The sequence below is a fragment of the Mytilus galloprovincialis genome, chromosome 3, assembly GCF_965363235.1.
Source record: "Mytilus galloprovincialis chromosome 3, xbMytGall1.hap1.1, whole genome shotgun sequence".
Lineage (NCBI taxonomy): Eukaryota > Metazoa > Mollusca > Bivalvia > Mytilida > Mytilidae > Mytilus > Mytilus galloprovincialis.
Window position 1 is genome coordinate 62,910,687 of NC_134840.1, and position 12,722 is coordinate 62,923,408.

Sequence of the window (12,722 nt, forward strand, 5' to 3'; positions counted from 1 at the left end):
AATATGTTATCACTCAAGAAATCAAGCATCTTGATAATGTCAGTTTCAGAGAATGTTTTGTTTGCATCAGAGTGATCCTTTACAAAAACAAAATGGAAAACAATACGTTTAATAATTTATTGCGTCCGAAGCGCTTTTCTGGATTTACCTTCATCAGGAACGCTCAAAGCCAAATAAAGGCAACAGTAGTATACCGCTGTTCAAACTCATAAATCCATGGACAAAAAACAAAATGGGGGTAACAAACTAAAACTGAGGAAAACGTATTAAATATAAGAGGAGAACAACGTCACAACACTACAAAGTAACACACACAGAAACGGACCAAGCATCAGAAAAAATCCCCCGAGAATAACAAATATAACATCAAAACCAAATACGTGAATTTAGGATAGACAAGTACCGAGACACGTCTTATCGCAATGTGAATTTACACTCAAAAATAAGAGAAAACAAACGACGCAACGTTAAAATGTAACACACACAGAAACGAACTATAATATAACAATGGCCATATTCCTGACTTGGTACAGGACATTTTTAAAAAAGGAAAAAATGGTGGGTTGAACCTGGTTTTGTGGCATGCCAAACCTCCCACTCTCAAATACTGTGGATTAATTTATTTTCGTGGATACCAATTTTCGTGGATACCAATTTTCGTGGATTCATGGAAACTTACATATTCGTGGATATTTAATTTCGTGGTTTTACCGAAGTCTGCATACAAGCCTCTGTAAAATTTGTCATTCGTTGAACATCTATTTTTTTTGGTTTGCCTGTACCAACGAAATCCACGAAAATTGGTATCCCACGAATAATAATGAATCCACAGTATTTGAAATCCGAAGATGTATAAGTACCGAACATCGTTAAAGAGCTATTACAAAGTAGGGTTTATCCCCCCCCCCCCCCCCCAAGACAAGATACTTGTATCTACGTTGGCCATTCTTTTTTGAATGAAGCAAATCATTACCAACTCTTTCAATTTGTCTTTTAGTTTGCAATGTAGAATACTTGTGTAGAGTAGTCAATTAAGGTTGTTACTCTCAGATTGGTGTGATCATAAAGACCTTGTAGCTGGAAATGGCCAGTCTTTACCCGCAAGTCATATAAGTATCTGACCACACGGGGAAAATACTGTGAGGACCACTGGTTTCTCAACCTCAAGTAGTTAGAATGTGCCTGAATTGTGCTTGGTCCCGGTCCAAAAAAGTATATGGAACACCCATACTCATCTTTCCAGAAGGGCCTCATAGGCGGATCTAGGGGGCCTGGGCCCCCTTCCGTGGGAAAAATTGATTATATAGGTAATCATTGAAGCATGACTAGAGCGCCCCCCCCCCCTTTTTAGGAAAGTTCTGGATCCGCCACTGGGCCTCATGGCAGAGCCCTTTTGGACCGTCTCTGCCAGGATAGCTGGGTTCCATTCTGAGGGTGGCCTGGATGGGACGTGGGGTATGTGAGCGTGCTCCCAAAGGTTCCTTAATTTAATTATGTATTTCTCTGTGTAGAGTGTTCTTGCGGGTTTTTATGTGTTGTATTCTGTCACTTAGCGTTGTCAAACAGTGGTATACTACTGTTGCCTTTATTAATAACTTGTATAGTTCTATATATACACAGGTTTTACTCATTCTGTTAGCTGTAATTATCTTAAATGTATAATGTATAATTGATTTTCCTGTATCGCAGGTACTGCGTCAGAGTTTCCCTAATAAAGTTTTGTAAGTTCACCAAAGGTTGTTGGTTTACCCTAACCTTACTATGCCTGGTTTTTAAGCAGCTGGTCAATCATGTTTAACAAATGAAAAACAATAGAGTAAATCTAAATTTTTCAAAGAGTACCAATAATACTTCAATAGTCTGATATGACTATAAAACGTTTCATCTATCATTCTGAAACTCTAAAATAGCTTATACATATACATCAATATAGATCAGGATATAATGTGAAACATTTGTTTTTTCCTCAAAAATTTCCTGTTATCGGTTTTAAAGGGGCACTAAGATTTAGCTTCGTTTCGTGTGAATTTTAGCAATGACGCCATCTAATTAAACTTCGAGATGACCTTCCATGGCCATATTAGCGATGTAAACATAAATATAGATATAAATAGATAATGCAAATCGTTCAGTTGGATTTTTATAGGTCTACTAAATTTTGTATTATAGATTAAACATTTATGTTTATCGTCGTTTTTTCCTTCATAAGAATGATTTTTTTTGTGGATCGAATCAGTAATTCAAATTATTTACCTTTGTTTCACTTTCAATGTTGACGTTCTTTTCCTTTAAATAACCGTACACGGACAATGCATGTGTTATTCTATCTCTTTCTACACTGTGTCTAAACCACACCGGCAAAATTTGTTCGGACTCGATGGTATCTAACACCCGGCAAAATGACGGAACATCAATTGACAGAAGAAAGATAGGTTTCTCCTTATTTTCTTATTTTTTTTTTATGATATCGAAGAATATATATACATATACAACTATTTAATGAATGGCTGTTATTTATTTTGAATTTATTGAACCATAAAATTAATTTTTGACTCTTCACATTGAATAATCCGCGAAGCGGATTATGTTAAATGTGAAGAGTCAAAAATTAATTTTATGGTTCAATAAATTAAAAATAAATTATTGCCATTCATTATAAATAAATTTCTATCAAAAATAAGGCTCAAAGATGTATATTAATACGAATAACAACGTACACAGATATTTGCGTATGAATACACAACGTTAGAGTGGGCGTGTCGTCATAAAAATTGATAACATTGAAAATAAAGCTAATTCTTTTAACCAATCAGAAGACAGTAAATACACCAAATTTATTTATTTTCTATTGTGATATGCAATATTTTCTACAACCGTTCTATATTAACGGAGAAATAAGTAAAATGCAAGTCAAAATGACGAATTGAGTGAACCTTGCCTCGAAATTGTTTAATTTCTCGTTAAATTTTCCACATTGTACGGAAAGAAAGGTACGGGAAGACAGATACTGACACGAAGATTGCAAAACTAGTCATTATGAGCATCTCAATACTTGTATTTCTGTGTAAGGAACAAAAGAAATGGGGCATGTCAAATTAAAATACACCGGTTTTATCATTGTTGTTTACTACACAATCACCCGGTTTCGTCTATATATATCAACCGGTTTTTAATTTTTTTTTTAAACCAACAATTAATGAAATGCAACGTTAACACAGATCTGAACATAAACTTGGCGTGTTTAAATTTATTTTAAACGGGCACTTTTGTACATAGGTAATTATAGTAAACACATTTTCCTAATGAAAGGCGTATCCATTATTTCACTGATCTTCAAACTAATTACAAATGGAATATAAATGCTAAATAGCAAACACTGATATCTAATTATTTTATAACATTATGATATTTTTTTATATAGGTTTCGAGATACATCGCAATATGTGACCGTGCTTTTTTTACAAAAAAAAAAACAAACTAAACAACGCTTAATAAACAAAATTTAAAACATTACCAAAAAGTATGCAGAAGTTAAGATTTATATTACTAAGAAGTGTGTAAAGTTTGATGCAATTATGATATAAAATCGTTTTTGAGATATGGCGCGACATGTTAAAAAAACACACTCCTGTTTTACTTGCAAAGTCCGGTAACTCAAAAAGATTTAATTTTATTTTCACTAAAAGATTTACATATCGTTTGACCTTTATAAGAAATAACTTTGTTAAGTTTCATGAAATTAGATAAGCTGTTCTCAAGTTACGACATGTTTACGCTGGACAGAATGATAGACGGACGGATAGAATGACTGATAGTTGGAGGAACGGAAGAATGGAAGGAAGCACAGACGGACGGACGGACGTATACGTAACAATAATACGTCCTGTCAAAAATTGTGACGGCGTGTAAAAACGCAAAGAAATAAAAAAAAAAAAAACTCTTAATTAAAGGTCAATAAGTTTGATAAGGAATGGATATCGGCCAAGTCGATTAATTGTATATCTTGACTTCTTAAATCATTTTTGATATAGGACTTTTATATGTTTGAAAATAATAGATCGAACTTGATTTAAGGGCAATGCAATAACTCCTCTAAGAACTAATGTGAGAATTTAATAGTAAATGAAAAATGGTAGAGCTCAACATTTTGAAGATAGTCATCTAGCCCTTTCGAATTTTCTATGTTTTTAAACAATTGACATCATGCACTTGCATGTCCCCCTATGTTTATTTCTTAGCCATAGCGGCCATCTTGGTTGACAAGCGGGGACTCAGTAGACTTTTTAAAACTAGATACCCTAATTATAATAAAAAAAGACATATGATTTTAGATAAGATTTGTTAAATGCAGCCTTGTAATTTTAGATGTGAAAATTTATTTAAAAAATTGTGTTGAAAGATAATGCACGACGGTCGACCGGTGACCAAGTGATGAAAAAAAAATACTTTTCTGTTGGGTCAAGTGAGCTAAAAACAACCAAGAATTCCAAACAAAATTACACCGGTCTTGAATTTAAAAAAAAATGTGTAACAACTGAAAATTTCAAATTTCACGAACGAGATAACTTGATCGGACATAGCAAGCAACTTAATTGGCGTTTTTTTTTCAATAAAAGAAATAAGATATATTATTTATACTTATGTGTACGCACTGACATGTCACAAATACTTAAATGATCGCAATTCAATTTATTTTGAAATACTGTAAGATAAAAAAAAATATGGTCACAGAAACTTAACCGATTGTTTATGGAACCATTTAAGTCGAGGTCTAATGAATCCTGCCAGACGGACATGAACACATTCTAATTATTATAACCAACAACGCAAAACCCGTAACGTTTACCATCATAAATGAAGGAAATAAGTTCACGGTCACATGAATCGTCATGTGGCCAAGGGAAAAATAATATAGAAATGAGGTCAAGGGCAAAGGCAATGGACATATGGCAAATAGGAAAAAAAATCGTTAGATCTGTGTTCCATACTTGTATATGTTGCAGTCTAACCTTCTAACTTTGCACACTTTATACAAATAGTTCAAAACGCTATGAATTCGAATCACTTGGTCTCGCTTGTTTAAAAATATCAATGAGAATGTTTATAATAAACATAATCAAACTAACATAATCCTATTTCGCGGGTGGTCCTGTTTTCTTATTTCTTACAATATTTTAATTCGGTATACACTTTATAAGATAAGTGGTGAATCTAGAAGACGTATAGGTTGCACGGACCCCCCCCCCCTTTTTTTGATTGCCAAAACTATATTGATTCATGTATTTAACGATTTTTTAAAGCAAATAATAGTGAAAATATTGGTCGACTCGCTACGCTCAGCGGTATGTAAAAGCTGTTCAAATTACGTACACTTTGAAATAAACGGAATCCATCTGTCCGTATATATTGTCAAAATATATTGTCCAACGTCAGTGTACGATCAAAATAACACAATGGCGACAGTACAGACCCGTTTTTTTATAGTAAGGTTAACCATGGAACTTAATATTACTTCCATGGGTTAAAAAATATTTATTATTGAATTTTGTCGATGGCCTGAGACTATTATAGTAATTTATACATAGTAGTATAGTTACAATTAGTGATAAAAAAAAAAATAATGCATGGTAGTTGTAATCCTTTTCTTCTTATAAACATTCATTTTCTATGTCAATTATGCATGCATATACATATGTCTTATTATCAACGTTTATCCTTAAGAAGATTTATTTTTAGCGATCATAGAAAAGATTACATACATAGAATGATTAGATTACTTATAAAGGTGCCCATCCTATTGTACGAGAAAATCACATATCAATTGTGTGTTTCGATTTTTTAAGACCGTAAACTCTAATTTCAAGTTTAGACATATTTTCCATAATTCATATAGAAAACGCATATTTGAGAGCTTTAACCTCAATTTGCGCTAAAACCTTCATATCTATCTATTCTGTTGTAAAAAAAAAATTGAATGCATGCAAAGTAAAATTAAAATTATTTGTGTTCTATAAGAGTAGGAATTCAAGTGATTGCTTATTATTTATTTTAATCTGAGACTGTCCTGTGAAAGAACTTGTTTTCTAACGACCCACAAAACTCCTTTTAACACTGAAGTTCAATAATCAATTATAATGTAATGCGCTTATGATTTTTTTTTTATTTGACCAAACCGGGTTATGCATTGTGAAATCTATAACAAAACCGGGTGGTAAACATTGACGAAACCGGCCAGTTCCATTTTGACATGACCCATTTCTTTCGTTCCATACTCAGAAATACAAGTATTGAAATGTTCATAATGACAGGTTTTGCAATCTCCGTGTCAGTATCTGTCATCCCGTACCTTTCTTTCCATTCAATGTGAACAATTTAACGAGAAATTAAACAATTTCGAGGCAAGGTTCACTCAATTCGTCACTTTGACGTGCATTTTTACTTATTTCTCCGTTAATATAGAACGGTTGTAGAAAATATTGCATATCACAATAGAAAATAGTTGAATATGTATATATATTCTTCGATATCATAAAAAAAAATAAGGAGAAAATAAGGAGAAACCTATCTTTCTTCTGTCAATTGATGTTCCGTCATTGTGCCGGGTGTTAGATACCATCGAGTCCGAACAAATTTGGCCGGTGTGGTTTAGACACAGTGTTCTACGGGGTTAAATTGGAGTTCACATGAATACAGGTTTAATGAGGTCGAATTATTCACTTGCAAGTGAATAATTCATTATTAATTTTTATTAGCTTAATTTGACAAAATTGAACCATTTTAGCTGCTAAAAGTGAATTATTATTTCACTATTTCACTTTCATCAATGATTGAACCAAAAAAATCATGCTTTAGATTTTTTTTAATATTTCGTAGCTAGTGCCCCTTTAAGGACAATAATTACCAGGATTCTAATTAAGTACGCCAGACGCGCGTTTCGTCTACATAAGACTCATATCAAAATATATATAAAGCCAAACAAGTACAAAGTTGAAGAGCATTGAGGACCCGAATTCCAAAAAGTGGTGCCAAATACGGCTAAGGTAATCAATGCCTGGGATAAGAAAATCCTTAGTTTTTCGAAAAATTCAAAATTTCGTTAACAGGAAATTTATAAAAATGACCACATTATTGATATTCATGTCAACACCGGAGTGTTGACTACTGGGCTGGTGATACCCTCGGGGACGAAACGTCCACCAGCAGTGGCATCGACCCAGTGTTGTAAATAGTTATCAAAAGTATCAGGATTATAATTTACTACGCCAGACGCGCAAACAAGCTGAAGAACTAAACTATATGTGCAGTTTGATTTTTTTGCACGCCTGCCAACCATTTATAAAATTATGTAAGGGAAAACTTTTTATTTTTAATGGCATAATTGCTTTTAAAATCATTTGATCTGAGAAAAAAAAACATTAATGGCGAGATGATTGGATTTATTTTTCTGTCTCATATTGATATGTTCGAGCTTTTGATTTTGACATTTGATAAAGGCCATGCCTTTTCATTTTTTTCCCCTGGATTGTTAGATTTAAATTTGGAAGGAAATAGGAACACACATTGATGGTTACCTTTTTATCAACTGCTAATAACATTGATATGCTATTAGGAGAGACTTTATGGATTCTACGCAAATATTCGGGTATCCAATTGTTTTTAATCTTGCGCATAATATTGACAAACTGGATTTACAGATAAAAGTTGTATTCGTACACAAATGCAAGTACATTAAGCCATACATGTGAAACATTTGTTTATTTTCCATGTGTATGCCGTTATTGATAAAGAGCCGGACTGATTGACAAAATAAGTTTTTTTTTTTTTTTCTTTTCTTTTTACATTTGAATAGAACCTTATTTGGCAAATTCCATATGTTTTCTGTTTCCAGTCCATAGGAAACATTAACTAAAATAATTGACAGCCGGCATTTGTTAAGAAAAAAAGCATGTTGCATCAATTTTAGGTAAGTTGTCTGACATTTTAAACAAAAGATTGTGACATCGAGATCTCTACTTATTTTCAGTATTGATCTACTAAAGTTGTTGTTTTCCTTGAACATATATAACGAAAAACATTTATTGATGTAAACAACTCAATTGTATGTTACTGACATTGAAGAGCTAAGCAAACCAAAAAGGATATAGTTACGGTCAAATCAAGATAAGGATTCAGAGCATACAATGATACGTTCTAAAAGATTTTTTACCGAATATAAAATTTATAATTAATAGTGATATTGTTCATACAGCAATTTTATGTGTTAGTAATCCTTTTTCTCAACTTTTACTGTCTTTTGTACAAAAAATGTTAACTTCTTATCTGTTGCCCCTCAAGTCGACAGGAAGAGGGGCACAATTCGTTCCCATTGGAATGCCGATAGTCTGTTGAAAAACACGTACATCGAACGCTATTACTGTATGACAATTAACATAGACTACATTGTGAAGAAAAATATCTCTGAAACGCCTTAGTGTTTCAAAAAATCTTTACCAGCAACTTATTGACACTTTTTTGAAAACCCCATGTACAAAAAAGCAGTAAATTTAAACACATTAAAGACAGCAACATAAATATGGATATATAACAATCTTAACTTACTGGACAAGATAAATATAAAGTGGTCTGAAATGGCTAAAAAAAAAATTAAAAAAAAATTGATTGATGATCATTGACTATTTTGTAAAGCAAATTTAGAATTTGTCTTTTAAATAACTTGCATGCATGTGTCACTCTTTGTCGTGTCCTGGAGGATTGTGAAAAATGTGTTATCTCCATACCTATTTTGATGTCTTCATCCTGTTCGTCGCCACTATTGTTTCTGTCCTGGGGTTATCAAATAAGTTCCTCGTTAAGAAGTCAGAAGTTCAAATATACTTAATTGGTTTGATTTAACATTTATCTGTGAATTCAGATAAATTCCTTCACCTCATGGTATATGATAATTATCATCCAGTTAATAGTTTGTAAAATAAATGGGTTTCCTGGAGATTTTACATGTACAAACATATACCCCGGTACATTTTCCGATCCAACAGGTGTTTCTATGGTTGTTTTGCAGATTATTAAGTAGCATGTTCTTTTTTTTATTTTTATTATTCATAAGATTCCACACTTCAACAGACAGAAGTAACAAAATTCCAGTTTGCAACATTATAAGTGATGCTTGTTAAACAGTTTCTATTTCATCATTCAACAATTTTTCAAAGCCAATTGTATCAACACTTTATGTCTTTTTCTGATATGCATACAATTGAAGTGTTCCTGCTTTGAATTTGGTAATCGGTAATGTAATAGAGAGTTGTCACTTCTTCCTATATTCATCCTAGAATGTTCTAAAGTGATTTTGATTGTTGGCATTTTTATAACTGCCTTAAAAGGCACCAATCCTTCATGGTGTTCGTAGTAAGAATCCGGATTTATAACATATACATATGGCAAAGATGCATGTTGTTAAGTAGTCAGCACGAATTGTCATTGATATGGTTATATTTATAAATTAACTGTTTACAAAATTTTGATTTTTGAAATGCTAAGGCTTTTCTACCTCAGGCATAGATTACCTCAGGTGTATTTGGCAAAACTTTTAGGAATTTTGGTCCTCAATGCTCTTCAACTTCGTACTTTATTTGGCCATTTTAACTTCTTTTTTTTTTTTGATTGGAGCGTAATTGATGAGTCTTTTGTAGACGAAACGCGCGTCTGGCTTATATACAAAATTTAGTCCTGGTATCTATGATGAGTTTATTCATATGTTCTCTATATACCGAAGAGAACAAAACAGAAACCTCAAGTGTATCATGCATTTTCACTTTTAAGCTCACCTGTCCCGAAGGGCCAAGTGAGCTTTTCTCATTACTTTGCGTCCGGCGTCCGTCGTCGTCGTTAACTTTTACAAAATCTTCTCTGAAACTACTTGGCCAAATTGAACCAAACTTGGCCACAATCATCATTTGGGTATCTAGTTTAAAAATGTGTCCGGTGACCCAGCCAACCAAGATGGCCGCCATGGCTAAAAATAAAACATAGGGTTTAAATGTATATTTTAGCCTATATCTCTGAAACCAAAGCATTGAGAGCAAATCTGACAAGGGGGAAAATGGTTTATCTGGTCAAGATCTATCTGCTCTGAAATTTTCAGATGAATCGGGACAACCCGTTGTTGGGTTGCTACCCCTTAACGAGTTATTGCCCTTTATAGTCAATTTTTGTAAATTTTCGTAATTTTTTTTTTAAAATCTTCTGCAAAAGATTTCAACTACTGGGATAGATTCATAGGTTCATTAGATAGAGATAATTATAAGCAGCAAGAATGTTCAGTAAGATAAGATCTACAAACACATCACCATCACTAAAACACAGTTTTGTCATGAATCCATCTGTGTCCTTCGTTTATGATATGGACATAGACCAATGTGAGCCACACAGGCTCTTTAGAGCCTCTATTTTTGATTCCTTTCTTTTGTTTTATTTTCACATCCCACATTATGGTCCCTTTGCCTTCTTTTTTTCTTGGATGTCGGTTGTTTTGACGGTAAACGGTAAATCTCGGCTATAATGTGTTTTCTGTTGGGCTAATATAATCTTTTTGGCACTCATTACATTTAGTTGTTTTAATTAAAAATCCCGATCTGCATGTAAAAAGAGTGCTCAATGGTAAAAATCTCCCCCGTTTTTTTTGTTTTTTTTTGGACAGAAAGGAAATGTATCATCTTTGGTAATTTTGCACTAGTGAGTGAAAAGCTCCCCTGCTTTTTTGACAGAAAGGAGATATATCATCTTTGGTAATATTGCACTAGCGAGTAACTTCTTTAAAGATTTCACTCTTTGATCGTTCATCAGAGTTGGTACATTTTGATAAATCATACGCTTATACGCTTCTGTATTTCGAGGGTTGTATGATGAGACGTATGAGCATACTTTAGTCGTATTAATTACATAGTACTGTTTTGGTCTTAGTTCTAGGATATCTATGGCTTATGTACCTTCTATTTTATTATTACTTAAAACGTTTGGATACTGTCTTTCTAACAGTGTTTCGTTTGAATATTGAAGTCTTTTATTTTTCATTCTTTTAGTTTTGAAATGAGAAATAAAAGACATTCACATATGGGCTGTAATGGTTTTATTTCGGGGACTTGTATAGCTGACTGCGGTATGAGCTTTGCTAATTGTTGAGGGCAGTACGGTGACCTTCAGTTGTTAATTTCTGTGTCGTTTTGGTCTTTTGTGAGGAGTTGTCTCATTGAAAATCATATCCCATCTTTTTTTTTTATATAAAATATCGTCTGCATATTCATGTACCCAAAATTAGACTTTGAGAGTATCTTTAACCATATGGCAACTCTGCCTTTGGTTCTTTTAAATTTAATAGCAAAATCAAGGCCTAGTGTTTGTTCTGACACAAAATACCCGTCTCATTAAATATTGTCATTTGTATTCAACAAAACGTCGGACAGATAACAGCTCCTTGTCCATTAAGCAGTATTTTTCTCTGCTTTATTAATGGTACGACTCCAATAAGAGATATTTTAATTGGTCGTCTTGCATTTAGGGTTAGTGTTAAAATGCAACTTGGCAGGCTTAGGTCCAATTGAAACTTAATTTTCTAGGTTAATTCTGTGACAGATGTAGCAGTAGGCTAAGTTAAAAACTTTATAAAGATGATCAGAATTAGGTTGATTTTTAAATAAATGGCAAAGAAAAGAACTTCAGTTTTAAGTAAGTCATATTTTTCTGGTTTTAAATTTCAACCAGCTTTAGAAATTCTATTTAAAATAATATCTAGCCTACCCATATGTTCCTCAAAGTCTTTACCAAATACAATTATATCATCTAAATATATGAGGCATATTTGCAATTGAGAACCTTTTGTAACTAGATTCATTAGCCTTTGTTATTGAAAAGGTCATTCCAAACAGCAAGTTTCATAGATTTGAACCCAGAGACCATACTGTTTAGAGTCTATCTTGAGGTTTAACAGGTAGTTGATGGAATCCACTTAATGTCAAAAACGGAGAATAAATTGGCGACTGACACATGCAAAGGCAAGAGACAATCTTGTAATATTGGTAGAGGGTAGTCATCGCAAAGAGTCTTAGAATTAATTTTCCGGTAATCAACTGCTGGTCTTATTTTATCGTTTTTCTTCCTTATGAGAAGTAACAGGCTAGACCATGGGGAACTAACATTTTCTATCACCACCTGGTCCGGCTTTGAATTATAATTTTTCTCCCTTCCTCTGCAAAGGCCAGTGTGCATGTTTTATAGGTCTAGCAACTCCAGTTTCAATGAAATGTTCGGTCCTAATACTTATCATAGGTACCAGGAGTATAATTTAGTACGCCAGACGTGCGTTTCGTCTACATAAGACTCATCAGTGACGCTCATATCAAAATATTTATAAAGCCAAACAAGTACAAAGTTGAAGAGGATTGAGGATCCATATTTCCAAAAAGTTGTGCAAAATATGGCTAAGGTAATCTATGCCTGGGATAAGAAAATCCTTGTTTTTTCGTAAAAATCAAAGTTTTGTAAACAGGAAATTTATAAAAATGACCACATTATTGATAGTCATGTCGACACCGAAGTATTGACTGCTGGGCTTGTGATACCATCGGGGACGAAACGTCCACCAGCAGTGGCATCGACCCAGTGGTGTAAATATTTATCAAAGGTAAATCCGTCTCAAAAACTGTTGCATATTTTGGTAAAAAAAAATAATC